The 17539-nt window shown below is 42.4% G+C and overlaps 1 long non-coding RNA gene across 5 annotated transcripts in view; it reads right to left on the reverse strand.

Annotated features, from left to right (window-relative positions):
* LOC111559754 overlaps positions 1-17539 on the reverse strand; it is a 496575-nt gene that overhangs the window by 423217 nt on the left and 55819 nt on the right. For all 5 annotated transcript variants that reach the window (XR_006595058.1, XR_006595059.1, XR_006595060.1 and 2 more), the window contains exon 5: positions 4173-4282. This is a non-coding gene — a long non-coding RNA (uncharacterized LOC111559754). The remainder of the gene's footprint in view (positions 1-4172; positions 4283-17539) is intronic.

Raw genomic sequence — 17539 nt, forward strand, 5'->3', positions numbered from 1 at the left:
GTTTATCAAAGACTACTTACGCAGAATCAGTGTATATTGTTATGGTTTCTTTAAGCTCAGAGAGGGCTCCATTCCTAAAGTAACTTGCCATCCACCCATCGAACACACAGTCATCAAATCAGAAAGACGAGGAGCAGAGAGATGCGGGTAACCTGCGTAAAACCACCCCAGTAATGATTATACTAAGTAATAATTATTGTAATAATTAAAATAATATTTATTCAACACGTGCTGTCAGGGATTGTACCAAGACAATTCAGCCCTCGAAACAACGATATTATATGGGGTAGTTAGCACCCCCATTCTCCAGATAAAGATACTAAGGCGCAGGGAGTTATTCGGCCGCCCAGGAATAACTCGCGAAGGCCGCCCAGGAAGTAAGAAAATGACATGGAATTTTAATTCTGGCAACAGGATCCTCAAACCTGCCCTGTTGACCATTTCATTATATTTTCGTGCCACTCTTACATCCCATCAATTCATGTCTGCTGGAAAAAAATGAACCAGTTGAGCGATAGAGCCACAGAATGTACATTTTACTATGGAAATTGTTCTATAGAGATAATGCTACAACAATCAAAATAATAAACACCACCGCTGATATTGCCGGGAATGCGACCGTACTGGTGCTGAACTATCCCCAAATTTGAATTAGAGAGGCAGAACTCAAATTATCCCTTTTGCCTGGTACGTAGCCCGAACGACATATTTTTCTGAGAAACATTTTGTGCTTCCTAGCCTCCTCATGCCCACATGCTGCCAGGTGAGAGCTATAGCCTTGCTAACGTGATCCATCAGAAAAATCAAGGGGGAAAATAGTCATGATCTGATATACTGGGCACTCTTAAATTACAGCACAGCCACCCCCCGTATAGTGCAGGGGAAGACAGAAATGCGGTGACTAAGCACATGGCAGGCTGTCACGAATGTGAACTGGGGAGCGGGGCGGGTCACTGAATCATGTCCTAGCACCTCCGCACATCCATCGAGACACAAGGTAGCCAAGCCGGCTTGCCCGAGATGAAAGTCTGAGTAATCCGGAGGAGGCTGTAATTCTTTATAAAACATACACTAAGTAGTTTTGTTGACGCTTACATGACATTTCCAAGGTGGTTGGGAGACCAGACCATTTGTTACACAGAATCTAGATCAATAGAGTGTGTGGAGGAAGACGAGTAATGCTTAAAAAATAATAATAATGATTTAATTGAACAAGGGTAGAATAATTCCAGGCCTCCAACGTCTCCAATTTTATGTTTTAAATTCAAGATCGAAAAGAATGGAAAAAAAAATCACAGCAATATGGCACGGCACCCAGAGCCCAATTCTCTCCTTTGATACCATTTAAAGAAGAAAAGAAGGTATTTTCGTCCCATTAGACAAATATATATATATATATATATATATATATATATGTGTGTGTGTATATATATATATATATATATATATATATATATATATATATAAAATACAGAAATGGTCAACTGCTTTTATCCCTGCTCTTTTCTTTTCTCTTTCTTTTCTTTTCTTTTCTTTTTTTTTTTTTTAGGGGCTGTCGTCAGCGTCACTCTGACAGAAGCCTGAAAAATTAACACATCACTAGGACTTACCATGTAAGATTTAACTTTTGATAAACAACAAAGTGGGTTACTGCTGTGCTAGCTATTTTTAATCCACCTTGTGAGTGTGCTTTTTTTATTGCTTTATACAGCATATCTGATTCCCTCTAAAGCACCAACTAAAAAATCTATCCAGCTGTCATTTGCTGCCCGGTAACATCTATCATCACACAGCCTGGCAGGTCTAGTCTATGAGGCAGAGGGGAGAGGAGACAGGAGGCAGAGTCAAGGACTGTCACATGGGATGGGAAAAAAAACTTGTCACAATTATTTATGGCTCTTGCTGGGGCACATCATAGGACACATAAGCCTGTTTCAGTTTCAAGCACCCCTGCACGGCTGTTCCCTTGTCGAAGTTGGACGCAGGCGGGTCTGCTTTACACATACAATTTCCTGAACAATGCCAAGCACTTGGGAAGTGACAGTGACAAATACTGGGGTTGGTGGCTGTAGCTCTGCGGGCTGCTATGAGCACGCGGGTGTCAGTAATCAGGAGAAGTACCACGTGAAGGCCCAGGGCCTCCACTCCCCTATTCCGCTCTTCCTGGTGAAAGACTTCCTTCCTCCTCATTGCTTTTAACTGCTGGCCACACGTGTTTAGACAAACAGGAGACGGTGCGTTGCAGCCGTATTTTATTATTCGAGGCTGTATTCATCCGAGGGCTTCCATATTCACCTGTTCCTTCCCTGACGCATCCCCACACACCCAGAGGGAGAAACCAATCCCAGGGACTCATCCCAGACGGTTTCACATCCACTAAATACCCAGGCTCCTGAGCAGTTGGTTCAATTAAGGTTCTGCCTCCGGATGTTTTCTCAACAGCAAAGGCTGGATCCGATGGTAATTTTGTCCGGTTCTGTCACCTAAGTCCTGCCGTAAGACCTTTTGGTCTTTGTAGCCTCATTCGGGTCTACCCTTTGGCCCTCTGGAGGGACTCAAAGGTGAGTCCATCAACATTCTCTCCACCCAACAGACCCTGGCAAACCTAAGAGCTGAGCTTGCAACGTTTAAGATAATTAAACATAAAATGGGGGTCCGGTCCAATGAGTGACTCTTGCACACTTTATGACTCCAGCACGGCCCGACATTAACCTAGGTGCCCACACAGAGCCCTCGGGCACCTTGGCATCGCCTGCCCGGCCCCTGCTGATGAAAGATGGCAAAGACCCTAATTAAAGATAATAGGGGCAGAATGGCCCTGGCAGTCAAATCAGAAATTAATAGGGGAAGAAGAAAACCTGTGAATAGAAGTATCCAGGAACAGTGGAATTGGTCCAAGTATCTGTTCAGAAATTGCTAAACCCAGGTCACCGGAGAACTTCTCGTTCCCTCTCTCACGCCCAGCCCTTCCCACACTCCCGTTACCCATTCGGCCTCTGATGATAGTTCAGCTGGCAACATCTGTTTCCCTTCCTTTGAGGTCGTTTTCCCTTGGTGCTTTCACGAGCAACACCAAGGTGACCTTCACCCACCGCCCACACCCCCACACCCTTCTCACATTCCCAAATAGGAGGAGGACAACCTCTCCCCTCCCCAGGCAGGAGATACATGGTATTTGCACCCTCTCACTCCCACCACTGCCCCTCCATCTAATTAGCGACTTGGCGGTCACAGGTAGGCTTGGTATCTATGAGACCACACCCCCCAGCATAGACTCACTACACTGGCATTCCTCACAGTCTCCCCGCAAGAGGGTTCCCACAACCAGCTCAACTCACGGGGCAATACCTATCATCAGGATGCAGACTTCACTCAAACATGTACAACTTCTATCCCTGGCATTTTTAGAGGGGAAAACAAAACATGTATTCAATCGATATTTTTTGAGTAATGATGGGCCAGGTGTGGGGATCGAGCGGGGAACACGAACAACATAATTTCTGTTTTCAGGGAGGTTTTTCCATGATGCCCTTCTCGTTTACAGAAGTGAGCGGTGCATGGCAAAGCAAATACAGGGTATAACAGAAAACACACTTCACGCAGAGACCTGCCCCGGTCTGCAGGATAAGGGGTCCCTCTTGGGAAATGGCGACGAGATAGATCTTTGAGGATGCATAGGTGGTATCCGGGGTGGCGACTTGAATGAGTTACTTAGTGTCTCCACTGGGAAGATGAAAGGAACTCAGGTAGGTAAGGAAGCACCACCTAACCTATGAAAGGGTCAGGTTGTTGCCAAAAGGAGAAAGGGGACAGAGACCCTAAATGTCACCAGAGGGGCAGATCAAAGGCTGTGGAGTCAGACAGTTCAAGTCCTGACTCTGTCACTCACTCCCAGTGGGTGCTGGGCCACGATTGAACCTTTGTCCATTTCCATTGCTTTGCCATTAAAATTGAGATAATAGCACCTGATTAATCAACCAGGATGACACATGTCAACCCTTTGACCCCCTCACAACTCTCCCTGGCAGATATGCAAAAGCGCTCGGTGAATCCAAGTTTGCTCTTCATCGTTACAAAGAAGAATGGAAGGCGGGGCGGGGGGAAACAATGTGTAATTAAGAATCATCGACAGAGAACCATCCAGAATTGCAACATAAAATGGATAAGCGTACCTTGTTATCTGAGCAGCACCGACGGCTCAGTAAACATTCCCACGTTCTTGATCTCATTCAGTCCAGCAGCAACCTCCTTACGCGAGAAAGATGGGCGCTTCCATTTTCATCTAATAAATGACAAACCATGAATCAAAAAGTGACCTATTCAAGATCTTCCAAATGCTGGAAACAGGTCTGGTTCTGGCCTGCTCTCCAACCATGAAGTCAAGGCACCGTGGACCGCAGGCTGCGCAGACCCTTCTTTGGATAGGGATCGGACTGCTTAATCCATAGCCAGGGACAGAAAACTGTGGCTCAAGGGCCAAATCCTTTTGTTGTAAATAACATTTAATTGGAACACAGCCATGCCCATAAATTTACATATTATCTATGGCTGCTTTTACTTACAATGGCAGAGTTGAGTAGCCATAACAGAGATCAACCAGATGGACAGCAACACTGAAAATGTTTATTATCTGGGTCCTTTACAGAAGCATCTTGCCAAGGCTGATCTACACCACGTGTAATATGACAATTCCAGAGCATGTGTTGCCAAAATCAGGGTGGAAATGTGCTCGCTTCGGCAGCACATATACAAAATCAGGGTGGAATTGGGTACTTAATATGAATTACCAGTGTAACAATTCATCAAAACGAAGGCAAGGTTTTCTGATAGTTTTAAATGCCTATACTATCGGGGGACGCCTAGGTGGCTCAGTCAGTTAAGCATCCTACTTTGGCTCAGGCTATGATCTCGCGGTTTGTGAGTTCGAGCCCCGCGTCGGGCTCTGTGCTGACAGCTCGGAGCCCGGAACCTGCTTCGGATTCTGTGTCTCCCTCTCTCTCTGCCCCTCCCCCACTGGCGCTCTGTCTCTTTCTCTCAAAAATAAACATTTAAAAAAATTTAAATGTCCCTACTATTTAAAAGGGACTTACAACTGAGTGTTGTGGTATTAAAAGTTATTACTAATTTGTGGTTACATTTTTTTACAATTTTACTCTATAAAGATACATACATATATTGAATAATTTACAATGAAAATAGACAACGCCTGGGATTTGCTTTAAAATACACCAGGAAGGGGCGCATGGGTAGCTCAGTCGGTTCAGCCTCCAACTTTGGCTCAGGTCACGACCACATGGTTCGTGAGTTTGAGCCCCACGTGGGGCTCTGTACTGACAGCTCAGAGCCTGGAGCCTGCTTCAGATTCTGTCTCTCTCACTCTCTCTCTCTCTCTCTCCGGAGATAAATAAAAAACACATTAAAAATTTTTAAAAATACATCAGGTAAAAAAGGCAGATGGGGCTGGGGATTAGTGAGGTGAAGATGGAATAAAGGTGGAAAAATGTCAGTAACGGTTGGAGCTGATTGACGAGGTACAAAAGGGGATCATTCTACTTTTCTCCTTACTTAATATGTGTTTGATAATTTCCATAATAAAAAGTTAATATTTAAACAGGGACTTTCAAAAGGCCAGATTAACCCTTTTTTAAAAAATCTCATCTGACTATAACAATGCATATTTTTATTATTGCAGAATAATGTTTATTATCTGCAGATATGGCCCAAATAATCAGCCACGTGATTTGCTTGCTCAGCAAAAGGAGACCCAGTGAACATTCTACAAAGAGCCCATTGTTCGTCCTTCGTCTGTGATGTTCTTCCCTCCCAGCTTCTAACCTGCTCTCTGCTCTTACATTTGTACATTTTTCAACATGATATTAAATATTTAAAGAGTCATTTAGGGAACTAAAGTTCACTGTGGTTTGATGTCTTGTAACCACAAAATAACGTTGTTCTACGTGATCTTTCACGTCAACAGAGACCAAAGTACTTTCGTCTACACGTGGAAGGTGTAACCCTACCTAAGTCACACGGTTCAGGTGAGAGTACATTGGGCTTATGAGCCATTGAACAGAGTGAAATTAAAGTCGGAGCTGCAATTTTCTGTACATTAAGTATTAGATTCTGCACACTTACATCAATTTTGTTGACTGATGGAAAGAATATTGTCTTACGCTGGAGATTTTCCCCCTTTTTGTCAGTGTGGGAAACCCTACAATAATAAGCATTTGCCTAAGGAAACTGAATATGGTTAAAATCTTCAAATCATCATCATTTATCATCATCTTTATCATCATCTTCTCTTCACCATCTTTACCATCACCTCCTGTATCATTCACATGGGATTAGCAATTTGCCAATCACACATGATTTCTTTTATTCCCCACCACTCCTTGCGATAAACTGGCGTTGCATCATATGTGAATTCAACCATGTTAATAGGGAGAAAAAAGCAAAAAATACATATAGCAATCTAATAGCATATCTGACATACTATAAAATTATATTTTGCATGTGTGCTGTCTCTTTTATAGTGTACTTTATTTTATGCATTGCTGTACATTTACAAACACCTAACCTATACTGTATAATTGTATACATAAAACCAACAGTACTCTATTTAATAGGTGATAGGGGAGTTCTCAAATAATAACATTAACTATATCCAATTTATAGCTTCTGAGTTAATTTAAAATCTGAACTCTGCGTAAGCTGTGACTTCACCGTTTTATTACACCTATTGTATAGATACAGAAAATGGAGTTTAAACAGCTAAGTATCTGGCACAAAAACAGACACTCAGATCAACGGAACAGAACAGAGACCCCAGAAACAGACCTACAAACATATGGCCACCTCATCTTTGACAAAGCAAGAACGAATATCCAATGGAATAAAGACAGTCTCTTCAGCAAATGGTGCTGAGAAAACTGGACAGCGACATGCAGAAGAATGAACCTGGACCACATTCTTACACCAGACACAAAAATAAACTCAAAATGGTTGAAAGATCTAAACATACGACAGGAAGCCATCAAAATCCTCGAGGAGAAAACAGGCAAAAACCTCTTTGACCTCAGCCACAGCAACTTCTTACTCAACATATCTCTGGAGGCAAGGGAAACAAAAGCAAAAATGAACTATTGGGACCTCATCAAAATAAAAAGCTTCTGCACAGCGAAGGAAACAATCGGCAAAACTAAAAGGCGACCGACAGAATGGGAGAAGATACTTGCAAATGACATATCAGATAAAGGGTGAGTACCCAAAATCTATAAAGAACTTCTCAAACTCAACACCCGAAAAACAAACAATCCAGTGAAGAAATGGGCAAAAGACATGAATAGACATCTCTCCAAAGAAGACATCCAGATGGCCAACCGACACGTGAAAAACTGCTCCACATCACTCATCATCGGGGAAAGACAAATCAAAACCACAATGAGATACCACCTCCCACCTGTCAGAAGGGCTCACACTAACAACTCAGGCGACAACAGATGTTGGCGGGGATGGGGAGAAAGAGGATCTCTTTTGCACTGCTGGTGGGAATGCAAACTGGTGCAGCTACTCTGGAAAACAATATGGAGTTTCCTCAAAAAATTAAAAATAGAACTACCCTATGATTCAGGAATTGCACTACTAGGGATACTGTATCCAAGGGATACAGGAGTGCTGTTTCAAAGGGGCACATGCACCCCCATGTTTATAGCAGCGCTATCGACAATAGCCAAAGTATGGAAAGAGCCCAAATGTCCATCGATGGATGAATGGATAAAGAAGATTTGGTGTGTGTATATATATATACATATGTATATATATATGATGGAGTATTACTCAGCAATCAAAAAGAATGAAATCTCGCCATTTGCAACTATGTGGATGGAACTAGAGGGTATTCTGCTAAGCGAAATTAGTCAGAGAAAGACAAATATTATATGACTTCACTCATATGAGGAATTTAAGATACAAAACAGATGAACATAAGGGAAGGAAAGCAGAAATAATCTAAAAACAGGGAGGGGGACAAAACAGAAGAGACTCATAAATATGGAGAACAAACAGGGTTGCTGGAGGGGTTGTTGGGGGGGGGGATGGGCTCCATGGGTCAGGGGCATTAAGGAATCTACTCGTGAAATCATTGTTGCACCGTCTGCTAACTAACTTGGATGTAAATTAAATAATAAATTAAAAAATGATAAATGAAATGTAAAATAAATAAATAAATAAATAAATAAATAAATAAATAAATTTAAAAGAAACAAACAGCTAAGTAGCTCCTGTGAACATTTAGACATAATAATGGACAGATTGTGAAGCGGTCCTAAATCTGTCTGAGAACAAACCTATGCTGGCAATCACTACACTCTCTTCTGAGAGTAGTTCACGCTGATAAAATACAGAGAGAGAGAGAGAGAGAGAGAGAGAGAGAGAGAGAAGCTAGGACTTTAACACCCTGTGTTTTGTTTGGTTTCAGTTGGCAAACAATAAGATAGGGAAGAGGGTAGGAGCAAAATCAGACAAACTAAAATAGGAAGAGTAGCATTTCATGGGTGAAACATCTCAATTTGCTTTTCCCCACTGTGTTGGCAGAAAGATGTTCAGTGATGAGGCGGTCCTTCTAAAGGAGTTCTGAACCTCTAATCAGTAGCAAAGCAGAACTGATTAAGACAACAGTTGAGAAGCTCCCCTACTCTTCTTCAGTTTCTGCCCAGAAGCCATCTTCCTTGTTTTTCCAATTTCTAGGTTGCCACCTGCTTGTCTTCCTGTCGTAGCAGAACAGAAAATTGTCACGTGAACTAGGCAAAAAGTGGAGAAAATAAAGTCTAGTCAACATAACAGGACAGTCTGCTTGGAATTGTAATGTTCCTTTAAAAGAGAAATCGTGCCCAGGCTGCGCCGCGTGTAGGATGTAGAGCTTTCTTGAGGTCTGTGATCTCCTGGTATCAGAAACCTGGAGGAAGTGTTCACTGAGTCAGTATTTCCAGAATTGGGCAAATAAGAAAGTCGCCTGCAGAAAGACCCTCCACTGCATCAATGAAAGCGACAGTTCTGGAAGGAAACAAGTTGTAGGTTTGGCAGTAAATAATAAGCTTCGTGCCCTTAAATAGAACTTGGAATCATGTCTTCCCAAAGAGTCCTCTTGGGGCTTTGGTGTTTTAGTGACAGTTCAAGTTCACTCCTTCGAAAAGTTCCAGTGCAACCCCCAAGTCCACGATATCCCCTTTGAAATAGTATACCAAATTTAAACATGTGTGAATTATTCACTCTCTGCAGGCCCCAGCATCGATACATTTTTATTTAGAAAGAGAAAGAAACAGAGCTCAGATAAAATGAAAAGGAGAAATACAAGGAGAGCAGTAAAATTTGTCATTAAAGGAAGAACAGACGAGGCTCTAAGTTTTCAAAGGACACAAAACACTCAACCTTTAATTTACTCGTCGACCATGTATTTCCTCAGTGTCTACTATATAGAAAAGAACCATGCCTGTGACCTCATGTACAACTAAAAAAGTTTCTCATATGCTTTTACTTTTCTTAAGTTCATCGGTAGGTGCTCAGAACAAAAGGCAGTGTCAGTATGGAATATTCCACCAATAGGATACCAAAGGAGCATATGCCCAGAAGTGTGAGGTAAAAGATACGAACCTCCTGTATATTGTAGGGGAAGGGTCTCTGTTTTCCTCTTGGTATGAGCGACCCTCCATTTCATTGAATAAGGATGCATATCTGTGGTTCAAATAATGAAACAGCAATTGTTTTCATTGCCAGAGGTAAAACTAGCTATTCTGGACTTATTTAGGATTGATAAAGGTCTGAAATCGATGGGAGAGTTGAGGAATCCTCAGGTGTCACTAGAAGCAACTTAAGTTTTATTATAAGCAGCTGTCACCTTACAGATCAGTAACATATACCTAAGTGATTTTACTGTCTAGGAACAAATCTCCTGACTCCTGATAAAATTCAGAGCTAAATGGATGAAATAACAATTAAAAAAAGAAAAGAAGTAAATCTATTTACAGTTTTTGAAGGCCATGAAGAAAAGGGGACTCTGCATACATTCTTAACTCTGACCATTGAAAGGACCAAGAGGCAGACATGACTCAGTAGCAATGAGCACACTGGGCACCAAATCTTGGTTTCTAAATGCCGTTCTCTAATAAAAGAAACCAGGAACCCTTGGAGAAATGGCTGATTCCAGAGCTGTGCAAGGAAAATAATAGAGGATCCTGGAACATCCGATGGTACCAACAGGTCAGAAGGACCCAGGAGTCATCCTTAAATGATTCCCAGGTGCCGGATCTCAAATACTTTGAGCATCAAAATAATATTTGTATTATTCAGTAAAATATATATATATATAACAGTAAAATCTGTTGAATAAAATAGAAAACCACATGAGTCTGTAATGATTAAAAACAAAATAGATGCAGGGGCTGAAATTTTCATGAAGAATGGAATTGTAGTAAGCAAAATAATGGTCCCAAAGATATCTATGTCCTAATCTCTGGAACCTGTGAATCTGTTGTGTTACTTAGCAAGGGGTAATTTGAATTGCAGAGCTTCCAGAAAGAAACATTGTCCTACCAACACCTTCATTTTAGCCCTGTGCAACCCCATTTCAGCATCTGTTCTAACGTACAGTATTGTATAAATCTCTGTCGTCTGAAGTCACCAAATTTGTGGGAATTTGTTAAGGCAGGAATTGGAAACTAATACAGAATATTTATACAGTTTCAGAGTCCCTCCTTATGGGATGTTTGTAAAGGAAAAATAGAGGGACACCTGGGTGGCTCAGTCGGTTAAGTGTCTGACTCTTGGTTTTGGCTCAGGTCACAATCTCACTGTTTGTGAGTTTGAGCCCCGCTGAGAGCACAGAGGCTGCTTGGGATTCTCGGTCTCCCCTCTCTCTCTCTGTCTCTACCCCACTCACACGCTGTCTCTCTTTCTCTCTCTCTCTCCAAATAAATTAATAAACTTAAAAAAATTTTTAAAGGAAAAATAGTAACATTTTGGTGGTTAAACCTGGAAGACACCGCTTTAACTGAGTGATCACAGTTAATATCGCTAAGGGTAACACGTGTTGACATCGTGTACCTCCTGAAGTGATGCACTGGGAAAGACAGAGCACCATTCCGGTGGAATCCTCCCCAGTGCTGCACCACACTGGTCTACCCAAGACAAATCTTCAGACAAACCCAAGTTGCGGGGCATTCTACAAAATAACCATCTGGTACTCTTCAAATACGAAAGACAGTCGGAAAAAGTAACCCAGATCCAATGAGTCTAGAGGATAGAACACACTAAATGCAATGTGGGATCTTGGATTATATCTTGAACCAGAAAAGGGGCCTCAGTAAGGCAGTCTGGAATTTCAAATAAGATCTGTAGGTTAGTACTGAATCAGTTTTAATTTTTGGTTTAGATTATTATACTGTTGTTCATGTAAGGTGTTAGCATTTGGAGAATCTGAGTAAAACAAAGGTGCCTTCTGGGAAATCCGTGTGCTATTTTTGTGATATATTAAGTCAAACTTTTTCTAAATAAAAAGGTTTTTTAAAAAAAAAATGTGGTAGCAATATTATGCTAATACGGTCTGGGTGTTCCAACTACCTTTTATTTTTTATTTAATTTTTTTAAACATGTATTCATTTTTGAGAGACAGAGTTGAGCAGGGGAGGGGCAGAGAGAGAGAGGGAGACACAGAATCCGAAGCAGGCTCCAGGCGCTGAGCTGTCAGCACAGAGCCCAATGAGGGGCTCGAAATCATGAACTGTGAGATCATGACCTGAGCCGAAGTCGGACACTTAACCAACTGCCCCCCAACTACCTTTTACAGAACCCATTCATTTCCCTCTTTAGAGAAGTCACTTCAGTGGGTGTCCACGTGTCTTTAAGTTTTGGTGATCTCTTTCAACCAGTCACCCAGGACTCAGCAAAGTGTTCTCAAGTATTATGACAAAAAGCAAATATTTGCGAAATCTGGGTACGTCACATGTATTAAAGTAAAAAAGCAAATATTTGTAGCATTCGCATGGAAGTCTTGGTTCTAGAGAGGTTTTCCCTAAAGAACAAATAAATGAGAAATACTCAACCAAGAATAAAAAAAACATATGTGTGTGTGTGTGTGTGTGTGTGTGTGTGTGTTTGTCTCACACACACACATATATCCTTCCACTCCTGCCCTCTTCTAGGCCATTCTTCATATAAATTTTGAACCCTCAAATTTTGTCATATCACTCCATGAGTTTAAAGCTTCTTGGTTTCTGGGGCCCCTGGGTGGCTCGGTCAGTTAAGCCTCCAACCTCGGCTCAGGTCATGATCTCGCGGTGTGTTGAGTTTGAGCCCCGTGTCAGGCTCTGTGCTCACAGCTCAGACAGAGCCTGGAGACTACTTCAGATTCTGTGTCTCCCTCTGCCTCACTCTCTCTCTCTCTCTTTCTCTCTCAAAATTAAATAAACATTAAAAAAAATTTAATCTTCTTGGTTTTTTCCATGGAGCACAAGGCCCCGCATGGCCACGCCCTGGTTGCATGTCTGTCTCACCGTCTACCATCTACACCCTCACCCACTAAGTCCCAACACACGGGCCTTTGTTCTGGCCTTTCAGTGGGCCAAGTTCTTTCCCACCTTCATACTCCACACATACACTTCTTCTGCCTAGAATGTTCTTCTTCTCCTAACCTAAGTAAATAAATTGCTTAAGGACAGACAACTAACAGACAACAAAGTCAGGATTCCCATGCCCTGTTAATAAATCGTGGTGATTTCCAAAGAATGAATTATTAGCATTAAAAAGTATCACGTAGATCTATAATACTGATAAGGAACACAGTCTTCCAAAAAATTTATATACACACCTGCATACACAATTAAACCTTTTTTAACATATGAATTATACAGTTATCTATTACATACAAGAAAACCCAAAACATTTTGGAAAGATATATTCAATGGCATTACCAATGGTTAATTTGGGGTCAGCTTTACATTTCAACTTAAGAAATATTCTGGCAACGATCTTAAACTGTGGCTAAAATGCCTTGTAAATGTTGAACTAGACTTGCCATTGAATTCGTCAACCTACCATCACCAGAAACAGCGGATGTGAATCAGCCATTGGATTCCATGTAGCTCTTTGCTACAGAGATGAAGGTGGGCGGGTGGGGGGGAGGGGTCTCTTATGCTTCATGCTTTCATATCAATGATGCATGAAGGCCATCAACATCTCCTACTGAGGGACCACCCAGAACACCACAAGGACCCTTCAGAGAAGCTCAGTACAGGGTAGACTAGATGTGATCCGGTCGGGGAAGGCTGTCAGCCTCATCTGATTCTGAGATCCCAGAGCCGTCATGAATGTCCGTATTGTCCTCCTAACATAGTGAGCTCTTCTTCCTCACCAGCCTTTACGGTGGTTGTTCTGACCAAACTATCTATGTCTTTACGTATCTCGGAAGAGTTGGCTCCTTCTCATCCTTCATCCTGCAGGTGATGTACTGCCCTTGAAAAGATACAGTCCACAACAAACCACATTCATTTTCTCTGGGAGCCCTCTGTTAGCACATGCATTCAACTTTAACCCAAATGAAAGTTAATCTTTACGAATGTAACTACTTAGTACCTTCTACTCGGGTGTGATTCTTAGACTTTAGGCCAGATGTCAGCCAATGCCATGCCTGCCATGTAAGAAAGTATAACAATACACGACGGGGGCACCTGGGTGGCTCAGTCGGTTGAGTGTCCGACTTCGGCTCAGGTCATGATCTCGCATTCCGTGAGTTCAAGCCCCGCATCGAGCTCTGTGCTGACAGCTCAAAACCCAGAGTCTGCTTCAGATTCTGTCTCCCTCTCTCTCTACCCCTCCCTCACTCACGTTCTGTCTCTCTCGGTCTCTCTCTCAAAAATAAACACTAAAAAAAATACATGATGTAACTAACGACATGTAAGACCCTTTTTTATTTCAAAATCGTATCTTGCGTTGGGGATAGAACGGAAAAGAGGCTCTCACATCACAGGGCACACTTTCAGGGACTTGCACCAACTTTTTTGTTCCAAATAAAGTAACTGTCCAAAATAGGTTCCGCCATCTTCTGGCAAGGCACTATCATCATTCTGTTAAATTCCTCCCTAGCATTTATCACTGCCTGAAACTATATCTTGTTTTTGTATTTGTATAAAAGTTGCTACTCGGTAGATATGTATGGGAAGGAAGGAAGGAAGGAAGGAAGGAAGGAAGGAAGGAAGGAAGGAAGGAAGGAAGGAAGGAGGGAGGGAGGGAGGGAGGGAGGGAGGGAGGGAAAAAGGGAGGAAGGGATTACAAACTGTGTGTAGGTTCCAGTTAAAGTAATTAAATTCAACAGACCACCAGGGAAAAGAGGAGTGACAGTACATATTGCCTTTTGTCTTTCATCTAGGAGTTTAAAATCTTTTCTTTTGGGGTGCCTGGGTGGCTCAGTAGGTTAAGCGTCCAACTTCAGGTCATGATCTCGCAGGTTCGTGAGTTCGAGCCCCATGTCAGGCTCTGTGCTGATGGCTCAAAGCCTGGAGCCTGCTTCGGATTCTGTGTCTCCCTCTCTCTCGGCCCTTCCCCCGCTCGCACTCTCTCTCAAAAATAAACATTAAAAAAATAAATAAAATCTTTTCTTTGCTCTTCAGTGTGAATCATTTGCATTTTTTTCATTTAAAAAATAGCTCTTGGGGCGCCTGGGTGGTGCAGTCGGTTAAGCGTCCGACTTCAGCCAGGTCACGATCTCGCGGTCCGTGAGTTCGAGCCCCGCGTCAGGCTCTGGGCTGATGGCTCGGAGCCTGGAGCCTGTTTCCGATTCTGTGTCTCCCTCTCTCTCTGCCCCTCGCCCGTTCATGCTGTCTCTCTGTCCCAAAAATGAATAAACGTTGGAAAAAAAATAAATAAATAAATAAATAAATAATAAAAAATAGCTCTTTCACCTGGAAACCTTTAACAACTACTCCGATACTTTTCTCATTTTTTTTTTTTAGCCATAGATTCCTGTCTCCACACACACACAAAAAAAAAAAAATTGTAGAAGTCCTATAAATTAAACAGATGACCCACAAGCTCTTTTGGCCAAAGCCTGGGGTGAAAGTCTGGACATCCCAACCACTCAGCAGTCCCTGGGTTCCTGAATGCCTCCAGCATCCACACCTGCCACTTGCATCCAGAGAACAGTCTGGAAATCACTGAAAGCTGAAATGTAGAACTTTACTTTCAAAATACAAAAGAGCTTTAATTAAAATCGCTGTATCAGCAGTTCCACATTAAGCTTCCATTTTATTCCAAATGGTTATGATTTGATTATGAGCCCACTCAATCGGGTGGCTACGCTGTGCTCTTTTTATAATTAGATAACAGAAGGTCTGAACACCAACAATATCCGTCTTAGCCATCGGTTAAGGCGGCACCCTGATACCACTGAAGTATGCTGACTTTTTTTTTTTTAACTTTTATGCAGATCGCATGTATAATAAATCCACGATACGCTTTAGCATTAGTTCTTCAATTTGAGGAAATGCTGATTTAAAACATAATTTAACAAATTATTCAGTCAAGCATAAGAAGGACAAAATTCTTCCTCCCATAAAATTTTCAGCGACATTGGGACAACGACAGCAAGAGTTTCATGAAATTTGCTGGAAGTCCTCTGGCTCTCCTGTTTTTGTTTTTGTTTTTTTCTTCTCTCCCAAATATACCATTATGAAGTACAGACGCCCAAGCAGAGACTGTCCATTAAAAAGCATCTCTCTAATGCAATCTTTAACAAACTTTTCTGGAGCAACGATTATTACCTCAGAACCCACAGCATGAATTTTTTACAACAAATTTGATGCTATGTAAGAGGGATTGACAGGCCTGGAGACTGAAGTCTTCTGTTTAACCACAGGCCCGGGTGAAACACAGACAGAGGCAGAGAAAAATCTTCCCTGCTGCCCCGCCTCTGCTCCTCAGCCTTCCAGGGGAGACACTAGTAGGGAACAAGGGGCCGCGGTGGCTCACGCTGGGTTTCATCACTGCCATTTCATGGGCCCACTTTGCAAGGATGTAAGTTCCTATCCACGTGAGGGAAAGACCAGGGATCTCCCCACACCGATGCCCTTCCGCAGACCAAATCAAAACCGATTGCTCAGAGCCCTGTGCCAACCCAAAGTGGCGTCTCACCAAACACGAAGAGAGAACCCAGAGCGGATGAGGACAGGACGCGTCCACGTCACTCCCGTGGAAGACAGTGCTAGAAATGAGCCTTCACGTTGACAGTGGAGCCTTGGGCGTTCTAACAGAAAAACTTGTTTCTAACCCCGAGGACTTGAGATGATGACCAAGTCCTGTGAATAAAATCTCAAACTTACCAACAGTTGGAGTCGAGACCTCTCCACAGGATTCCTCAGTCTCGCTCTATTGACTGGGTTAGCTCCTTACTGGGCCAGGCAGGCTGTTGCGTGTCTTGTGGGAAGTTTATTTAGCAGCACCCCTGGCCTCCGGAGGAAGCCAAGAGCACCTGCCCCACCGTGGCAACCACAAGTGTCTCCAGACGTGGCCGGACGTCCCCTAGCACTTGAATTCGTGCCCCACTGAACCTCTGCTCCTGGATATTCCGGAACCAGTTCCATTTCTTCAACCCCGAGATAGGCACAGCTGCACAAAGGTCTCATTTCTTTTTACATTCTCTTCTTTTAACCGTAGCCCTAGGAGGAGAGTTCCAAACACATCGTGTGACAGACATGGTATTATACACATAGCTGGGCTGGGCAGAATTTGGCAACGAGCCGTGGGCTCTGGGCTGTCTTCTGCCCTTTGTCGGGGGTGTCTTCCTGTTTTACAGTTGGCTGAATTATGCTTGGGTTCCCAGGCGGAGCGGCTGGAGGAGATCTGATGAAAACCACATTGTTTGGTTCACGGAATGTGATTTACACCCCCTAGATACTGGATTTTAATTTGTTATATATGTCTATTAAACTCTGCCTTCCTCCTCCCCTTTCTTAGGATGAAAAGCAGATTATTTAGTGCACAATCTAAAAATCGGCCGGTTATTAAATTTTCCTTTTCGTTTAGTTTTGAAGCTTTTATGCCTCTGAAACTTATTTACATGCTGTATATATTAAATAAAGTGTAATCCATAGTACTCATAGGATTCAAAAAATGATGAGGTGCTCTTCCGTGGTCTCCAAGCAGCGTCTACCTGACTCCTCAAAAGAGAGAGACATTTATGGCATTGATCTACAACTCAGGGATCACTTCCCCCAAAGTGGCAACTTACACCCATATCAGGGAAGGACACAGAGGCAGAAACAGAAATGGTCCATATCTTCTAAATCACCCATGGCCATACTGACCTCTAACACAATAAAATATAGCCCTAGGAGATGCTAATAAGCAAAACGTAAGTACTTGTATATTATTGCATATATCATATATTACATATTTTATGTTTTATTCAGCAGCATGCTTAGGAAGCAAAGAGAAAAAAAAGACAGGAAAAGCCACAATACTACATTTTCAGTTATAGTTTCCTTGCAAAAATTAA

Source organism: Felis catus, chromosome A3 (genome assembly GCF_018350175.1).
Source record: "Felis catus isolate Fca126 chromosome A3, F.catus_Fca126_mat1.0, whole genome shotgun sequence".
Taxonomy (NCBI): domain Eukaryota; kingdom Metazoa; phylum Chordata; class Mammalia; order Carnivora; family Felidae; genus Felis; species Felis catus.